Source organism: Oncorhynchus nerka, linkage group LG1, assembly GCF_034236695.1.
Source record: "Oncorhynchus nerka isolate Pitt River linkage group LG1, Oner_Uvic_2.0, whole genome shotgun sequence".
NCBI classification, from domain to species: domain Eukaryota; kingdom Metazoa; phylum Chordata; class Actinopteri; order Salmoniformes; family Salmonidae; genus Oncorhynchus; species Oncorhynchus nerka.
In genome coordinates this window covers 30,703,409-30,722,549 of record NC_088396.1, presented here as the reverse complement: position 1 = coordinate 30,722,549, position 19,141 = coordinate 30,703,409, and the positions used below count along the sequence as shown (strand labels likewise).

The 19,141-nt window shown below is 41.2% G+C and overlaps 1 long non-coding RNA gene across 1 annotated transcript; it reads left to right on the top strand.

Annotated features, from left to right (window-relative positions):
- The first annotated feature begins 11,888 nt into the window (after positions 1 to 11,888).
- Positions 11,889 to 16,424, top strand: LOC115131134 (uncharacterized). Its single transcript, XR_003863901.2, has 4 exons — positions 11,889 to 11,946; positions 12,581 to 12,725; positions 13,617 to 13,679; positions 15,738 to 16,424. It is a non-coding gene; the product is annotated as an uncharacterized LOC115131134 (long non-coding RNA).
- The last annotated feature ends 2,717 nt before the right edge of the window (positions 16,425 to 19,141 follow it).

The window sequence follows — 19,141 nt, the reverse complement described above, 5'->3', positions numbered from 1 at the left end:
ATTGACTCTGTACCGGTACCCCCTGTATATAGCCTCCACATTGACTCTGTACCGGTACCCCCTGTATATAGCCTCCACATTGACTCTGTACCGGTACCCCCTGTATATAGCCTCCACATTGACTCTGTACCGGTACCCCCTGTATATAGCCTCCACATTGACTCTGTACCGGTACCCCCTGTATATAGCCTCCACATTGACTCTGTACCGGTACCCCCTGTATATAGCCTCCACATTGACTCTGTACCGGTACCCCTGTATATAGCCTCCACATTGACTCTGTACCGGTACCCCCTGTATATAGCCTCCACATTGACTCTGTACTGGTACCCCCTGTATATAGCCTCCACATTGACTCTGTACCGGTACCCCTGTATATAGCCTCCACATTGACTCTGTACCGGTACCCCCTGTATATAGCCTCCACATTGACTCTGTACCGGTACCCCTGTATATAGCCTCCACATTGACTCTGTACTGGTACCCCCCCCTGTATATAGCCTCCACATTGACTCTGTACCGGTACCCCCTGTATATAGCCTCCACATTGACTCTGTACCGGTACCCCTGTATATAGCCTCCACATTGACTCTGTACAGGTACCCCCTGTATATAGCCTCCACATTGACTCTGTACAGGTACCCCCTGTATATAGCCTCCACATTGACTCTGTACCGGTACCCCCTGTATATAGCCTCCACATTGACTCTGTACCGGTACCCCCTGTATATAGTCTCCACATTGACTCTGTACCGGTACCCCTGTATATAGCCTCCACATTGACTCTGTACCGGTACCCCTGTATATAGCCTCCACATTGACTCTGTACCCCCCTGGTACCCCCTGTATATAGTCTCCACATTGACTCTGTACCGGTACCCCTGTATATAGCCTCCACATTGACTCTGTACCGGTACCCTCTGTATATAGCCTCCACATTGACTCTGTACCGGTACCCCCTGTATATAGCCTCCACATTGACTCTGTACAGGTACCCCCTGTATATAGCCTCCACATTGACTCTGTACAGGTACCCCTGTATATAGCCTCCACATTGACTCTGTACCGGTACCCCCTGTATATAGCCTCCACATTGACTCTGTACCGGTACCCCCTGTATATAGTCTCCACATTGACTCTGTACCGGTACCCCTGTATATAGCCTCCACATTGACTCTGTATATAGCCGACTCTGTACCCCCCCTGTATATAGCCTCCACATTGACTCTGTACCGGTACCCCCTGTATATAGTCTCCACATTGACTCTGTACCGTTACCCCTGTATATAGCCTCCACATTGACTCTGTACCGGTACCCCCTGTATATAGCCTCCACATTGACTCTGTACCGGTACCCCCTGTATATAGCCTCCACATTGACTCTGTACCGGTACCCCTGTATATAGCCTCCACATTGACTCTGTACCCCCTGTATATAGCCTCCACCCCCTGTATATAGCCTCCACATTGACTCTGTACCGGTACCCCCTGTATATAGTCTCCACATTGACTCTGTACCGGTACCCCCTGTATATAGCCTCCACATTGACTCTGTACCGGTACCCCCTGTATATAGCCTCCACATTGACTCTGTTCCGGTACCCCCTGTATATAGCCTCCACATTGACTCTGTACCGGTACCCCCTGTATATAGCCTCCACATTGACTCTGTACCGGTACCCCCTGTATATAGCCTCCACATTGACTCTGTACCGGTACCCCCTGTATATAGCCTCCACATTGACTCTGTACCGGTACCCCCTGTATATAGCCTCCACATTGACTCTGTACCGGTACCCCCTGTATATAGTCTCCACATTGACTCTGTACCTGTACCCCCTGTATATAGCCTCCACATTGACTCTGTACCGGTACCCCCTGTATATAGCCTCCACATTGACTCTGTACCGGTACCCCCTGTATATAGTCTCCACATTGACTCTGTACCGGTACCCCCTGTATATAACCTCCACATTGACTCTGTACCGGTACCCCCTGTATATATCCTCCACATTGACTCTGTACCGGTACCCCCTGTATATATCCTCCACATTGACTCTGTACCGGTACCCCCTGTATATATCCTCCACATTGACTCTGTACCGGTACCCCCTGTATATATCCTCCACATTGACTCTGTACCGGTACCCCCTGTATATAGCCTCCACATTGACTCTGTACCGGTACCCCCTGTATATAACCTCCACATTGACTCTGTACCGGTACCCCCTGTATATATCCTCCACATTGACTCTGTACCGGTACCCCCTGTATATAGCCTCCACATTGACTCTGTACCGGTACCCCCTGTATATAGCCTCCACATTGACTCTGTACTGGTACCCCCTGTATATAGCCTCCACATTGACTCTGTACTGGTACCCCCTGTATATAGCCTCCACATTGACTCTGTACCGGTAACCCCTGTATATAGCCTCCACATTGACTCTGTACCGGTACCCCCTGTATATAGCCTCCACATTGACTCTGTACCGGTACCCCCTGTATATAACCTCCACATTGACTCTGTACCGGTACCCCCTGTATATAGCCTCCACATTGACACTCTACCGGTACCCCCTGTATATAGCCTCCACATTGACTCTGTACAGGTACCCCCTGTATATAGCCTCCACATTGACTCTGTACAGGTACCCCCTGTATATAACCTCCACATTGACTCTGTACCAGTACCCCCTGTATATAGCCTCCACATTGACTCTGTACAGGTACCCCCTGTATACAGCCTCCACATTGACTCTGTACCGGTACCCCCTGTATATAGCCTCCACATTGACTCTGTACCGGTACCCCCTGTATATAGCCTCCACATTGACTCTGTACAGGTACCCCCTGTATATAACCTCCACATTGACTCTGTACCAGTACCCCCTGTATATAGCCTCCACATTGACTCTGTACCGGTACCCCCTGTATATAGTCTCCACATTGACTCTGTACCGGTACCCCCTGTATATAGCCTCCACATTGACTCTGTACAGGTACTCCCTGTATATAGCCTCCACATTGACTCTGTACCGGTACCCCCTGTATATAGCCTCCACATTGACTCTGTACCGGTACCCCCTGTATATAGCCTCCACATTGACTCTGTACTGGTATCCCCTGTATATAGTCCTGCTTGTTATTTTACTGCTGCTGTTGAATTATTTGTAACTTTTATTTTCTATTTAACACTTCTACTTAACACTTATTTGAATTTTTTTCTTAACTTGGTTAATTAAGGGCTTGTAAGTAAGCATTTCACTGTAAGGTCTACTACACCTGTTGTATTCGTCGCATGTGACACATAAAATGTGATTTGATTTGGTTGTAATGTTTCAAAATGTGGAAATGGTCAAGGGGTCAGAATACTTTCCCGAATGCACTGTAAATAAATCATTTCTGTTTTTGTTTTAATAAATGTGCAAACAGTTCTAAAAACGTGTTTTCACTTTGTCATTATGGGGTATTGTGTGTAGCTTGATGAGGATATTTCTTTATTTAATCCACTTTAGAATAAGGCTGCAACGTAACAAAATGTGGAAAAAGTCAAGGGCTCTGAATACTTTCCGAATGCACTATATATTTTGGGAAAATCCAGTACAACACATCATTAAGTTCAACTTCATATTTTCAAGGATTGTGGTGGCTGCATCATTTTATGGATATGCTTGTCATCAGCAAGGATTAGTGAGTTTTTTTAGGATAAAAAGAAACGGAATAGAGCTAAGCTCAGGCAAAATCCTACAGGAAAACCTGGTTCAGTTTGCAGACAGGCTCAGGTCAGGCAGAAGTTCATTAACCATGTCAGAATCAGGCAGATACAGAACGGCAGGCAGGGTCTGGGCAGGGAGAAAAGTCAGAACAGGAAATGCTAGAAAGCAGTGAAAACCAGGAAACACGCTGGGACGACCAGACAATGCAAGACGAACTGGCAACAGACAAACAGAAAACGCAGGTATAAATACACATGAGGTAATGGGGAAAATGGGAGACACCTGGTGGGGGGTGGAGACAAGCACAAGACATGTGAAACCGATCAGGGTGTGACAACTGCTCTACTCTTGCCCATTGGCCCTGTCTCTCTAGCCCAGAGGAAGGAAGGAGCTTATCTGAGTGACAGAGACAGGGAGATATTACATCTTTGTTAGATGATCCATGAACAGAGGTACGTTGAACACACATGAAACAACCTTTTAAAGCTCCTCTATGGTGCCACTTCATTAACACACATCTCTTACAGCAAACAGAGCAGCACTTATACATTTCACATATCACTGACTTGTCACGCACAGCCCACTGTATGTCAGTCAATTAATTGGTGCAACGAAAAATAAACAATATCTGACTGATAGTTGTTAAAATAACAAGACTATTACAGTTAACAGTGCCAAACAGCGTACTAAACAAATATTTAGTTGTGTTAAACAACACTGCTCTCCTTTTAACAGTAAGTTAAGTGGCCATAGCATGATTCAATTTGGCCCCTTCTCTGTAGATTTATGAGACTGGGATGTATTGCTACGCTGCCTAGCTAACTGAATCTAATCATATTTATGAATGCTCCATCCTTCTACTGGGTGCTGGGCAGTGAGTGATCGGACAGAGAGAGTTTATGATCAAAGCAACAATAGTGGTAAATTATCTGTTCTTTTTCCTTCTATCCATCAATTCAATTTGGGGGCTTTATTGGCATGGGAAATGTGTTTACATTGCCAAAGCAAGTGAAATAAACAATTACATAAATGTAAACCTCAAAATAATGTTGACCTTGACAGGAGAATCAAAGCCCTATGTCATAGCCATGGCAGTGTTCATTGTTCATGATGAAAAATGGGATAGAGGATCTTTCAGCTGTTTCTGACGTTATGCAAGAGGCCTGTCAACACTTCTCTCGGGTTTAAGGAAAAGCCACTGTGACACAGTCAGAGTGAAATCTGAGCCCTGAGAAAAGTGTGTGGGGAATCTACTAAATAGGAAGGAACTTAGAGTACACCAGGGATTCTCCATACTGCTAATCACTCGCTGATGCATCGACCCGACTGGTCTTGAAAGCATGTGTATTGAGATTGTGCATGCGTGTGTGCGTTCTTACACTAATGTGTGTGTGCTCGAGCTTGAGTGAGTGCCTATTGGATACTACTGTACAGTAACCGCATGATCTGCTGGCCTCTAACTCTGTCCTTGTTCATAGCCTTTCGACACTTTCCCATAAGGAAGATAAGTCTTGCCAGGCTGAAGGAAGTCTGTGGGTGAAGTGCCCTGATGTGGTGAAGGGTTCTGAGGTAAATGTGAAGGTGATGAACGGTAGTCAGGCTGAGAGGCTCTGAGAGCCGTCGTGTAGGAGTCAGAGGTCTATGTGGACCAGGACATGGTGCTGCTGGGTCACAATGTGGTGAGATCGCTGAGGAAAACAGGATATGTGTCTAGTCAACAACACGAGCAACAGGGGACAGTGTTTTGACCTGGTGGTCTGACCTCAAACATTTTTTATATTTGAGAATTTAAAATGTTCAGGTTATCCACATAAATAGCCTACATGCTGTATCTGCCTAATCACCCCAATTGTGAATGAAGTTGTTCCCTTGATCTAGTCATGTGGAAAAGCTCTATTTAGTGATAAATTAGTAATGTCAATAAATCATTGAGTGAACAGATCTCATCCCATCTAGAATTAAACTCTGCATTTACTGTAACCAAATACCTGGTCCATATATAGTTACAACTTTATCAATACGCTAAGAGCTTGTGTGCTCTTTCAAATATATTTCAATAAATAAAATGGAACAAATTCACCATGAAAGCTTATCACAATTGCACAATAGTTTGGCACAGTGGAAGCATCATAATACCCATAAAACCTAGCGGTAAAAACCAGTAATACTTCCAATAGTTTTTTCACCATTCATTTTTGCGTCTGGGATTTTAGAACTACTGTACTTCATATATAAGGTCTGTGTTTCGTGTAGGCTTACCCTGGCGTGACATGTTGACAAATAAAATACAATTATTTCATTCAACAAAGTTGATGGAAAATGGTCACTGGTTAGCTGTGTTACTGAATGTTGAAGGGACTTTTTTTTACTATAATGTGTATGGCTATAATAACAACAACCAAAACTTAATCCCACTTAACAAGCTGAAAGATCTTATCTCAGAATTAAAAGGGTCATTCTCCTACAGAGAATATAATTGTTGGGGGTGATTTCAACATGGCCCCAGATGAGTCAACTAATAGATATCCCCCCCAGATATTATGTGCATTAAAATAGTCTTATCTCCAACCTTTGTGACTTTTATGCATAGTTCAGAAACCAGCTATTAAGCAATTTTCATGGTTCAAACCCAATGGTCCCAGAAAATCAAGAATTGATTATTGACTTATTTCAAATAATTTAGCCACCTATGTCTGTAACACTTCTGTTTCAGCTTCTATTCTCACTAATCATTGTGTCATATCTCTAGATTTAAAACCTACAATCCATAAATCTGGACATTTAACGCTGATTTTCTTAAGGATGAGAGTTACAGTGGGGCAAAAAGTATTTAGTCAGCCACCAATTGTGCAAGTTCTCCCACTTAAAAAGATGAGAGAGGCCTGTAATTTTCATCATATGTACACTTCAACTATGACAGACAAAATGAAGAAGAAAAAATCCAGAAAATCACATTGTAGGATTTTAAATGAATTTATTTGCAAATTGTGGTGGAAAATAAGTATTTGGTCAATAACAAAAGTTTATCTCAATACTTTGTTATATACCCTTTGTTGGCAATGACAGAGGTCAAACGTTTTCTGTAAGTCTACATAAGGTTTTCACACACTGTTGCTGGTATTTTGGCCCATTCCTCCATGCAGATCTCCTAGAGCAGTGATGTTTTGGGGCTGTTGCTGGGCAACATGGACTTTCAACTCCCTCCAAAGATTTTCTATGGGGTTGAGATCGGGAGAATGGCTAGGCCACTCCAGGACCTTGAAATGCTTCTTACGAAGCCACTCCTTCGTTGCCCGGGCGGTGTGTTTGGGATCATTGTCATGCTGAAAGACCCAGCCACGTTTCATCTTCAATGCCCTTGCTGATGGAAGGAGGTTTTCACTCAAAATCTCACGATACATTCATTCTTTCCTTTACACGGATTAGTCGTCCTGGTCCCTTTGCAGAAAAACAGCCCCAAAGCATGATGTTTCCACCCCCATGCTTCACAGTAGGTATGGTGTTCTTTGGATGCAACTCAGCATTCTTTGTCCTCCAAAAACAACGAGTTGAGTTTTTACCAAAAAGTTATATTTTGGTTTCATCTGACCATATGACATTCTCCCAATCTTCTTCTGGATCATCCAAATGCTCTCTAGCAAACTTCAGACGGGCCTGGACATGTACTGGCTTAAGCAGGGGGACACGTCTGGCACTGCAGAATTTGAGTCCCTGGCGGCGTAGTGTGTTACTGATGGTAGGCTTTGTTACTTTGGTCCCAGCTCTCTGCAGGTCATTCACTAGGTCCCCCCGTGTGGTTCTGGGCTTTTGCTCACCGTTCTTGCGATCATTTTGACCCCACGGGGTGAGATCTTGCGTGGAGCCCCAGATCGAGAGAGGTTATCAGTGGTCTTGTATGTCTTCCATTTCCTAATAATTGCTCCCACAGTTGATTTCTTCAAACCAAGCTGCTTACCTATTGCAGATTCAGTCTTCCCAGCCTGGTGCAGGTCTACAATTTTGTTTCTGGTGTCCTTTGACAGCTCTTTGGTCTTGGCCATAGTGGAGTTTGGAGTGTGACTGTTTGAGGATGTGGACAGGTGTCTTTTATACTGATAACAAGTTCAAACAGGTGCCATTAATACAGGTAACGAGTGGAGGACAGAGGAGCCTCTTAAAGAAGAAGTTACAGGTCTGTGAGAGACAGAAATCTTGCTTGTTTGTAGGAGACCAAAAACTTTTCCACCATAATTTATAAATAAATTAATTAAAAATCCTACAATGTGATTTTCTGGAGTTTTATCTCTCATTTTGTATGTCATAGTTGAAGTATACCTATGATGAAAATTACAGGCCACTCTCATCTTTTTAAGTGGGAGAACTTGCACAATTGGTGGCTGACTAAATACTTTTTTGCCCAACTGTATGTGCGTACAGAAGTAGATGGGAATATCTCAAATTTAAGATATGTGAATTTTCTTTTAGTAAAAAGGTTTTTCAGTGTAAAAGACAGTTTGATTTGGTTAAGAAAATCAATATTCTTTGTAACAAGTCAGATTTGTCTGCTGATGACAAAAATAAGATGCATATTTTACAATCCAAATTGGATGATGATGAAGGCCAGCAGATCAAAGGCAAAGTGGATAGGAGAAAAGAAAACACTTACTTTAGCAGACTTGAGGAAAGGAACGTTATAAATGTATAGTATGTTAATATAAAAGGTCAGAACCAAAGTTGATTGCTACAGAAATAATATATATTTATACAGTTGAAGTCGGAAGTTTACATAGACCTTAGAAAAATACATTTAAACTCAGTTTTTAACCAATCCTGACATTTAGTCCAAGTAAAAATTCCCTGTCTTAGGTCAGTTAGGATCAACACTTTATTTTAAGAATAAATGTCAGAATAATAGTAGAGAGAATGATTAATTTCAGCTTTTATTTCTTTCATCACATTCCCAGTGGGTCAGAATTTTACATACACTCAATTAGTATTTTGTAGCATTGCCTTTACATTGTTTAACGTTTTGGGTAGCCTTCCACAAGCTTCCCACAATAAGTTGGGTGAATTTTGGCCCAAAACATACGATCTTTGTCCCCATGTGCAGTTGCCAACCGTAGTCTGGCGGTATTGGAGCAGTGGTTTCTTCCTTGCTGAGCGGCCTTTCAGGTTATGTCGATATAGGACTCGTTTTACTGTGGATGTAGATACCATTGTACCTGTTCCCTCCAGCATCTTCACAAGGTCCTTTGCTGTTGTTCTGGGATTGATTTTCACTTTTCGCACCAAAGTACGTTCATCTCTAGGAGACAGAACGCCTCTCCTTCCTGAGCGGTATGATGGCTGCATGGTCCCATGGTGTTTATTCTTGCGTACTATTGTTTTGTACAGATGAACATGGCACCTTCAGGCGTTTGGAAATTGCTCCCAAGGATGAACCAGACTTTTGGAGGTCTCCAATTCTTTTCTGAGGTCTTGACTGATTTCTTTTGATTTCCCCATGATGTCAAGCAAAGAGGCACTGAGTTTGAAGGTAGGCCTTGAAATACATCCACAAGTACACCTCCAATTGACTCAAATGATGTCAATTAGCCTATCAGAAGTCATGACATCATTTTCTGGAATTTTCCAAGCTGTTTAAAGGCACAGTCAATTTAGTGTATGTAAACTTCTGACCCACTGGAATTGTGATACAGTGAGTTACAAGTGAAATAATCTGTTTGTAAACAATTGTTGGAAAAATTACTTGTGTCATGCACACAGTAGATGTCTTAAATGACTTGCCAAAACTATAGTTTGTGAACAAGAAATTTGTGGAGAGGTTGAAAAACTAGTTTTAATGATTCCAACCTAAGTGTATGTAAACTTCCGACTTCAACTGTACATTTATATTCCTCATCCTACTCCCCCAATAACTGCAATGATTTTTTTTTTAAATTAAAAGCCATATTCCTTCAATAGAATGTAAAGAGTATTGCGAGGCAGAGCTTCAGATCCTTGTTATCCACATCACCAACAAACTATCATGGTCCAAGCACACCAAGACATTCGGGCATGACAAAACATATTCCCCCTCAGGAGACTGAAAAGATTTGGCATGGGTCCTCAGATCCTCAAAAGGTTCTACAGTTGCACCATCGAGAGCATCCTGACAGGTAGCATCACTTTCTGGTATGGTAACTGCTTGGCCTCCGACCGCAAGGCACTACAGAGGGTAGTGCAGACGGCCCAGTACGTCACTGGGGCCAAGCTTCCTGTTATCCAGGACCTCTATACCAGGCGGTGTCAAAGGAAGGCCCTAAATGATCAAAGACTCCAGCCACCCTAGTCATAGACTGTTCTCTCTGCTACCGTACGGCAAGCGGTACCGGAGCACCAAGTCTAGGTCCAAGAGGCTTCTAAACAGCTTCTATCCCCAGGCCATAAGACTACTGAACATCTAATCAAATGGCTACCCAGACTATTTGCATTGCCCCTCCCCCCTTTTACACCGCTGCTACTCTCTGTTGTTGTCATCATCTATGCATAGTCACTTTAATAACTCTACCTATATGTCCATATTACCTCAATGAGAGCAATGGCATAATATATTCAATATGCTGTGAGCTATTGACTTTTAACAGTGTTGCTCAATTAATTCTGATCAACCTAGCAATTAAAACACACCTTGCTTAGATGTATCTTCAATATTAACAAATTACCTGTGAAACTTTCTGCATTTCACCAATAAGTGTTATTATATTAGAAATTGGCATATAAAACACAACTTTACTTCACATAATACACCAACGTGGAATAACAGGTGTATTCTGTACCATAACAAGACCAATTACTTTGAAGAATGGATTTCAAAAATATTTGGTCTGTTACAGCTCTTTTAGATGAAAGTGGTAATATCCTCCGCTACAATGATTTTATGATAAAACATGACTTTCCTTGTTGCCCTAAGCAACACTGTACAGTCATGAATGTTATTTATTCTAGTCTTGTACTGCTGGTGAAAGGTGATGTTATGTTCAGATGTGTCTCCTTGCCTACTCTCTTTGTACATAGATGGCTGTTGTTTGTGGGATAAGAAGTGTAACAATAAACATGGTAGACAAGTTATTTCCAAAAACAGTTATCATTTATTTTTATATCTGTCAATTTTTTTTGTATCTGTAATGAAGAAAATAAGAACAAAATATGTATCTTTCCCTTTACCAACCAAGGCCAAAGTGAATCATTGAACATGTAAAGCGTAATGACTGTACATTTTGTGGGAATGACATTGAAACTACTTAACATATTTTATTGCAATCATATTACCACATTCTGGGTGGAGTTACATGACTAATTAACTTCAAAGAATATTAAAATTGACAAGTTCACATACAATGACATTAAATTTGGTTTATTCCAAGATGATAACGATTTCAATTTCCTGGTCAATAATAGAATTGTTTTAGACAACTTATTTGTACACAAATGTAGATTTTTGAAGACTACCCCCTTATTATTGATTTTTTAAAGTTAGCTTGATATTTTTGTGCAATCATTAAGATTTGTTAAAAACAAACAAGTCCTGAAACTAAGACCTCTGACGTATATATATATATATATATATATATATATATATATACACACACACACACACGTGTGTGTGCTTGGTTATGTTCTTTACAAAATATGCATTTTGAATGTATTATTCAAGTGTCGTATATGTTTGAACAATTTGAAGTATAATAATAAAACATATATATATATATATATATATATATATTTTTTTTTTATTTTTTTATATTTTTTTTTACTGTCGACCACCGATGGGTGGTAACTTAATGTCGCTGCAGTAGAGTCATTGATCAAATTTCTGTTTTTTCCCCTTAACTTAAGGTCGTCAACTGTTTGTGACCCAACTGTTATCAACTGCACGTGAAGAACAGAAATCAAAGGATTTGCTGCTATGACGGAAAAAACGTAGGTTGATTTAACCGGAGCTAAGCAAAACATTGGCGTATGGCTAGTAAAGGTTTGTTGCCTAAAATGTATTTTAACGATAAGTCATATCCATAAACATATATTAAATATATAAAATATTGGTCACACTTGTCAGTTTTCTTGAAGACCTAGCCTAGCATTTAGCAAGCTAAACTACAGTACCACCTCTGCCCCGGTCTCTTTTTCACTTTTGTTTTACCTGATCAGGTTTCCAGTACCGAGCCCAGCAGTGCGCCAACGCGTCAGGAAAAGGAGAGGTTGGAAAGTAAGAACTGGCTTTTGTCTACAACTCCACATTTGTTCTTTACAGAAAAGATTATGTATTTTCAGAGGGCTCCAACAATGCCAAAAAGAGAAATGTTGAATTCTGCAGTAGACATCATGCTCATTTGAGTAGTTGGTGATGTTGCATGTAAATATGACTTAATGTCTTAGCTGACTAATCTCAACTCCATGGTGAAGGACTTTTCTGGTGGAGTTCATCAGAACTTCCATCACCATGGTGTTTAGTCAGTTATCATTGTCCTAAATTCTGTAACATGTTTTTTTCAGGAGTCAGTTGTCTAATGAGAAAATGTGTGTAGTGTATGTTGTAGTTTCCTTTTTCTATTTTGTCCTACAGGAATCAAGGAAAAGCAGATGTAAGTCTGGTACTTGTCGCCACATGGTGTCACTGTAAACCCATACACTGTTCCTCATCCTCTAATACCTCCAACTTTTGGAAGTATTCTAGAAAACAGTAGCTGTATTATTGGATATAAATTGAAATATTGGATGTCATGTTTATATATTCATAGAATATTATTAGTTGAATCAGACGTGTTACTGCTTGGTTGGAACAAAAGCCTGCACCTATGCTGGGATGTTAGCTGATTCATGGGTCTGTGGTGTACCCCCAGGTGTCATTCACACTGAATGAGGACCTGACCAGCCTGTCTGCATTTGGGGAGAAGGCAGCGTCAGTACGAGCCCCACGGGACCATCCAATGACCATGCACAGTGTAGGGGGAAAGACTCTGGCTGTGTTCACTGAAAGCTCTGCAGGTAACAGTCAACTGCCCTGCTCTAATACTGGTAAAACAACATGGCGGTATGGTTCATTTGAGTTAACGCAATATGGTGCTTCATAAATAATCAAGAAATGAAACTCCTTGAGATTAATCAGATTAGATTTGGGTGTCCTGCTCAAGCAGTCTCTTTGACATGTCATGGAGAAGTGGAGAGGTTTATAACCAAGACTCATTTGGCTTATTTCATTTTACTTGTCTTGAAAAACTGTAGCTGAAATGTTTTTAAAAAAGTCTATTTTAAACTCTCCTGATTTTGCCTTGTTATTACGATTGCTCTAACACACAGATTTGATTTTTAAAATTGTATTTAAACATTTCATCCCAACATTAAAACAGCCTACTGTAACACTTAACGCCTTCTCATGTGCGTACATAGTGTCAGCACATGCACCCACATGTACAACTACACGCACCCACATACTGTACATGTATTTTAATGATCTGTTGAATGATTCTCAGAAAGAATAGGAACATCCATAGGCGCATATATATCGACGCACACACACACAGAGCACTAATTGTGTCTGTTAATGTTGTCATTCCTACAGAAGCCATGCACGGAATATCAGTAGTAGTTGGTTCATGTAATATCATGTGTAAGTGGTATAAAAAAAAATGTGCGTAGCGCCCAACTCTGGCAGGCAGAAGGTATTGATTAAGTGGTTGCTTAGCAACAAGCTTCGCTACAGAAGCAGTGAATAGGCTCAGCTGTACTGTACTGTTAGAAAGCCATTAATGTCTCTCCCTCATCCCTCCTGCTCTCTCCTTCTCCCTCTAATTCTCTGCCAACCCCCATGCTCTCTCTCTTTTTCGCTGTCAACCCTCCTGCTCTCTCTCTCTCTCTCTCTCTTAACCCTCCTGAAAGGAAATTGATCAGGAGTGAAACTACAGTACCAGTCAAAAGTTTGGACACACCTACTCATTCAAGGTTTTTTTTTTTTTTTTTCCTATCCAAGGAATACCTAGGATAGGATAAAGTAATCCCTCTCACAAAAGATTTAGATGCACTACTGTTCCAGAACATTTGTAAAGACATCAAATGTAAATGTAAATGTACATTGTAGAACATTAAAGACATCAAAACTATAAAATAACACATATGGAATCATGTAGTAACCAAAATAAAGTGTTAAACAATTCAAAATATATTTTATATTTGAGATTCTTAGTAGCCACCTATTTCCTTGATGACAGCTTTGCACACTCTTGGCATTCTCTCAACCAGCCTCATGAGGTAGTCACCTGGAATGCATTTCAATTAACAGGTGTTAATGCGCTTGAGCCAAATCAGTTGTGTTGTGACAAGGTAGTGGTGGTATACAGAAGATAGCCCTATTTGGTAAAATACCAAGTCCATATTATGGCAAGAACAGTTCAAATAAGCAAAGAGAAACGTCAGTCCATCATTACTTTAAGACATGAATGACAGTCAATTTGGAAAATTTCGAGAAATTTTGAAGTTTCATCAAGTGCAGTCGCAGAAACCATCAAGCACTATGATGAAACTGGCTCTCATGAGAACCGCCACTAGAAAGGAAGACCCAGAGTTACCTCTGCTGCAGGGGATAAGTTCATTAGAGTTACCAGCCTAAGAAATTGCAGGCCAAATAAATGCTTCAGAGAGTTCAAGTAACAGACACATCTCAACATCAACTGTTCAGAGGCGACTGCGTGAATCAGGCCTTCGTGGTCAAATTGCTGGAAAGAAACCACTACTGAAAGAACCCCAATAATAAGAAGAGACTTGCTTGGGTCAAGAAACACGAGAAATGGACATTAGACTGGTCGAAATCAGTCCTTTGCTCTGATGAGTCCAAATTTGAGATTTTTGGTTCCAGCCGCTGTGTCTTTGTGAGACGCAGTGTAGGTGAACGGATGATCTCTGTTATATATGGCCGGTGCCAGTAAACATCTGCAAAAAAGTGTAATGAAATTGTTGCCAGCAGAGCTGGTTAGGTTGTTTTCATGTTATCCAAAGGTAAACAAATCATTGGCCAGAGTGTCAGGTGTGCAAGCTTAAGAGGGTGTGAACGATGCTGAATGGGTGTAGACGAAGAGCTCTTCACTAGATACTAAAACATTCAACAGTGATTTTCTCGAAAGTGAGTTTACAAGTTGATTAACTTTCAAAGCAGAATTACTTTCCCATTGTTCCTCAAATGCAGTATATGATATACAATGTTGTAGCTCTGAGTCTATACTTTTATCCAATGTAAAAAAACACCATTTCACATTTTGCTACATCCAGGTAGTATGTCACATATTGGGAACTCCTTCAAACCTGTTGGAAAAGCATTCCAGGTGAAGCTGGTTGAGAGAATGTTTAGAGTATGCAAAGCTGTCATCAAGGCAAAGGGTGGCTACTTTGAAGAATCTGAAATATAAAATATATTTTGATTTGTTTAACACTTTTTGTTGTTACTACATGATTCTATATGTGTTATTTCATTAGTTTTGATATTCACTATTTTTTCTAAATAAGGCAGGCAGTTATACAGTCAGCTGCCTGGTCTCGGTGTGAACATTTTCTACTGATTATTACTTGCAACATGTGCATCCTTTGTGAGAGAGCAGAGCAGAGGGCGACGAGGTCTTTCTTCCAGGACACAAATGGATCTCTGAGCAACAATGACTTTTCCTGCCTGAACAATATGCTGCTGCTGGCTGGATGATGTCCACATGGACCTGGGCTGGTAGCTTTCACACCAATCTCAGCAAATCCACCCAGCCTCTCAGCTGATCAGACGCTACATACATATTCTATTCCAGCACCAGCAGGACATGATTTAACTAGACAACTAATCACCAAACCTTGGGTTGAGCTGAATGAAGTGCTCTTATCTAGAGCTGGGCGGGAGAAACACTGTTAGACTGTTGTAGATACATAGAGTAGAGACAGGGTCAGTAGGAGAGGGCAGGTAACAAGCCGTCTGCCCTCCCACCCACCTACTGTAGGCCCTGACCTTGGCTTCTCCTCTCATTACAGACATGGACAGAACCGACAGGAGCACAGCCCTCGGCCTGACAACCATCACATGATCGCTCCAGTAGAGACAGATAAGAGAGCAGGTCTGAGGGGGATGAATCAATGTCAAAAATCCCGTGACTCACTCCCAGTGCTGAGAGGTGTTCGGGTGGAATGCTCAGTGATTCACACAGGGATTTGGACTGAAGACACACAGCCGACCCAGACGGCTACATTTCCTACAAGCTGCCTCACAGAACTAGAGGCTCGGCAAAGACACACTCCAACCCTGAAGAACATTAGCAACAGTAGCAATGCGCATGCCCCACCCGCAGGCATCTATTTTCTGTGTTTGAGGGATGCAAAATCTATTTGTCAGTTAAATCTCACGGATTGATTGCTTTCATTTTATTGCTGCGACTATTTCATTCCCTAGCTTGTGCCCGTCATTTTTTCCCGTTCAATTTGTGTCCACAGAAATGTTTGTAAAAACCCTGTCAAACATATCCCGGTAATGGCTGAAATGAGCTAAATGGAATACATTGTCTTTCCGTTGTATCTATGAAGAACACTAAAGCTTCATCTGGGATTTAACGCACCGTCTCGACACTTACATCACAAGAAATATCACTTTTTTTGATGGGTGTTAATTGTTTGGGCAATTGAAAAAAGTAATCATTTAGTGCAGTTGAAATGTTTACTAATTAAAATTCAAATGAATACGCAGATTATAGTGATATTATGTCTAATCTCGCAAACAATGTAAAGTAGGGTTCGGCGGTATGCAGATGTTCATATCGTTTCTGTACCATATCTAGGTATACGTTATTACAGAATGTATAACGGTGTTATTTAATTTTGTAATTACATTTTTTTTACGATACACAAAACAATTTACGCAACAGGGACCTTGATCCAGGAGGATTGAATTCATAGAATTAGGAAATAGAATACTTCCCTGAACAAAATTATAACACACATGCAACAATTTCAAACATTTTACTGAGTTACAGTTCATATAAGGAAATCAGTCAATTGAAACACATTTATTAGGCCGTCACTTATAGATTTCACATGACTGGGAATACAGATATGCATCTGTTAGTTACAGATACCTTAAAAAGAAGCTAGGGGCGAGGATCAGATAACCAGTCAGTATCTGGTGTGACCACCATTTGCCTCATGCAGTGCGACATATCTCCTTCACATAGAGTTCATCAGTCTTGATTGTGGCCTGTGGAATGTTGTCACACTCATCTTCAATGGCAGTGTGAAGTTGCTGATATTGGCAGGAACTGGAACACGGTGTTGTACACGTCGCTCCAGAGCATCCTAAACATGCTCAATGGGTGACATGTCTGGTGAGTATGCAGGCCAATGGAATAACTGGGATATTTTCAGCTTTCACTAATTGTGTACAGACCCTTGCTACATGGGGCTGTGCATTATCTGTAACACCTGGCGATGGCAGCTGATGAATGGCACGACAATGGGCCTCAGGATCTCGTCACGGTATCTCTGTACATTCAAATTGCCATCGATAAAATGCAATTGTGTTCGTTGTCCGTACCTTATGCCTGCTCAACCCCACCACCACATGGAGCACTTTGTTCACAACATTGATATCAGCAAACGCCTCGCCCACATGACACCATACCCGCCATCTGCCAGGTACAGTTGAAACCGGGATTCATCCGTGAAGAGCACACTTCTCCAGCGTGCCAGTGGCCATCGAAGGTGAGCATTGACCCACTGAATTCGATTACGATGCCAAACTACAGTGAAATCAAGACCTTGGTGAGGATGATGAGCACACAGATGAGCTTCCCTGAGACGGTTTCTGACAGTTTTTGCAGAAATGATTTGGTTGGCAAACCCACAGTTTCATCAGCTGTCCGGGTGGCTTGTCTCAGACAATCCCGCAGGTGAAGAAGCCAGATGTGGAGGTCCTGGGCTGGCGTGGTTACACGTAGTCTGCAGTTGTGAGGCCGGTTGAACGTACTACCAAATTCTCTAAACGACGGCTTATGGTAGAGAAATTAACATTAAATTCTCTGTCAACAGCTCTGGTGGACATCCCTGCAGTCATCATGCCAATTGCACTCTCTCTCAAAACTTGATACATCTGTGGCATTGTGTTGTGTGACAAAACTGAACATTTTAGAGTGGCCTTTAATTGTACCCAGCACAAGATGCACCTTTAATGATCATGCTGTTTAATCAGCTTCTTGATATGCCACACATGCCTCAGGTGGATGGATTATCTTGGCAAAGGAGAAATGCTCACCAAGAGGGATGTAAACAAATGTGTGTTTCGAAATACCCCGGTATACAGTATATCGCCCCAGCCGAATATCAGGTATGTTTAGATAGATGTAATTTAGAGTTAGGCGTGTTGATTTTTTTTAAATCTTAGGGTATCCTGCTATTGACACTTTTTGAATTAAGCAAGAGAATGTGACAACAATAATTAATGAGGCCGTCTAGACAACACATGTAGGGTAGACAGAGACAAGTGTTTGGTGGTTGCAGCCCTGGTCCACCCCTTTATGTTAATGTATTCATATATGCGAATACACCTGGTGTATTTATGCAAATTAGATCCCTTATTTTAACATGAAAAAATACCTGATACAATAATAAAATATATACAGTTGAAGTCGGAAGTGTACATACACTTAGGTTGGAGTCATTAAAACTCATGTTTCAATCACTCCACAAATGTCTTGTTAACAAACTATAGTTTTGGCAAGTCAGTTAGGACATCTACTTTGTGCATGACAAGTACATTTTCCAACAATTGTTTACAGACAGATTATTTCACTGCATCACAATTCCAGTGGGTCAGAAGTTTACATACACTAAGTTGACTGTGCCTTTAAACAGCTTGGAAAATTCCAGATAATTATGTTATGACTTTAGAAGCTTCTGGTAGGCAAATTTTAATTTTACCATATAGGCTAGTTGAGAACAAGTTCTCATTTACAGCTGCGACCTGGCCAAGATAAAGCAAAGCAGTGCGACACAAACAACACAGAGTTACACATGGAATAAACAGACATACAGTCAATAATACAATAGAAAAAGTCTATATACAGTGTGTGCAAATGAGGTAGGATAAGGGAGGTAAGGCAATAAATAGGCCATAATGGCGAAATAATTACAATATAGCAATTAAACACTGGAGTGATAGATGTGCAGAAGATGTGTGCAAGTAGAGGTACTGGGGTGCAAAAGAGCAAAATCAATAACAGTATGGAGTAGTTGGATGGACTATTTACAGATGGGCTATGTACAGGTGCAGTGACCTGTGAGCTGCTCTGACAGCTGGTGCTTAAAGTTAGTGAGGGATATATGAGTCTCCAGCTTCAGTGATTTTTGCAGTTTGTTCCAGTCATTGGCAGCACAGAACTGGAAGGAAAGGC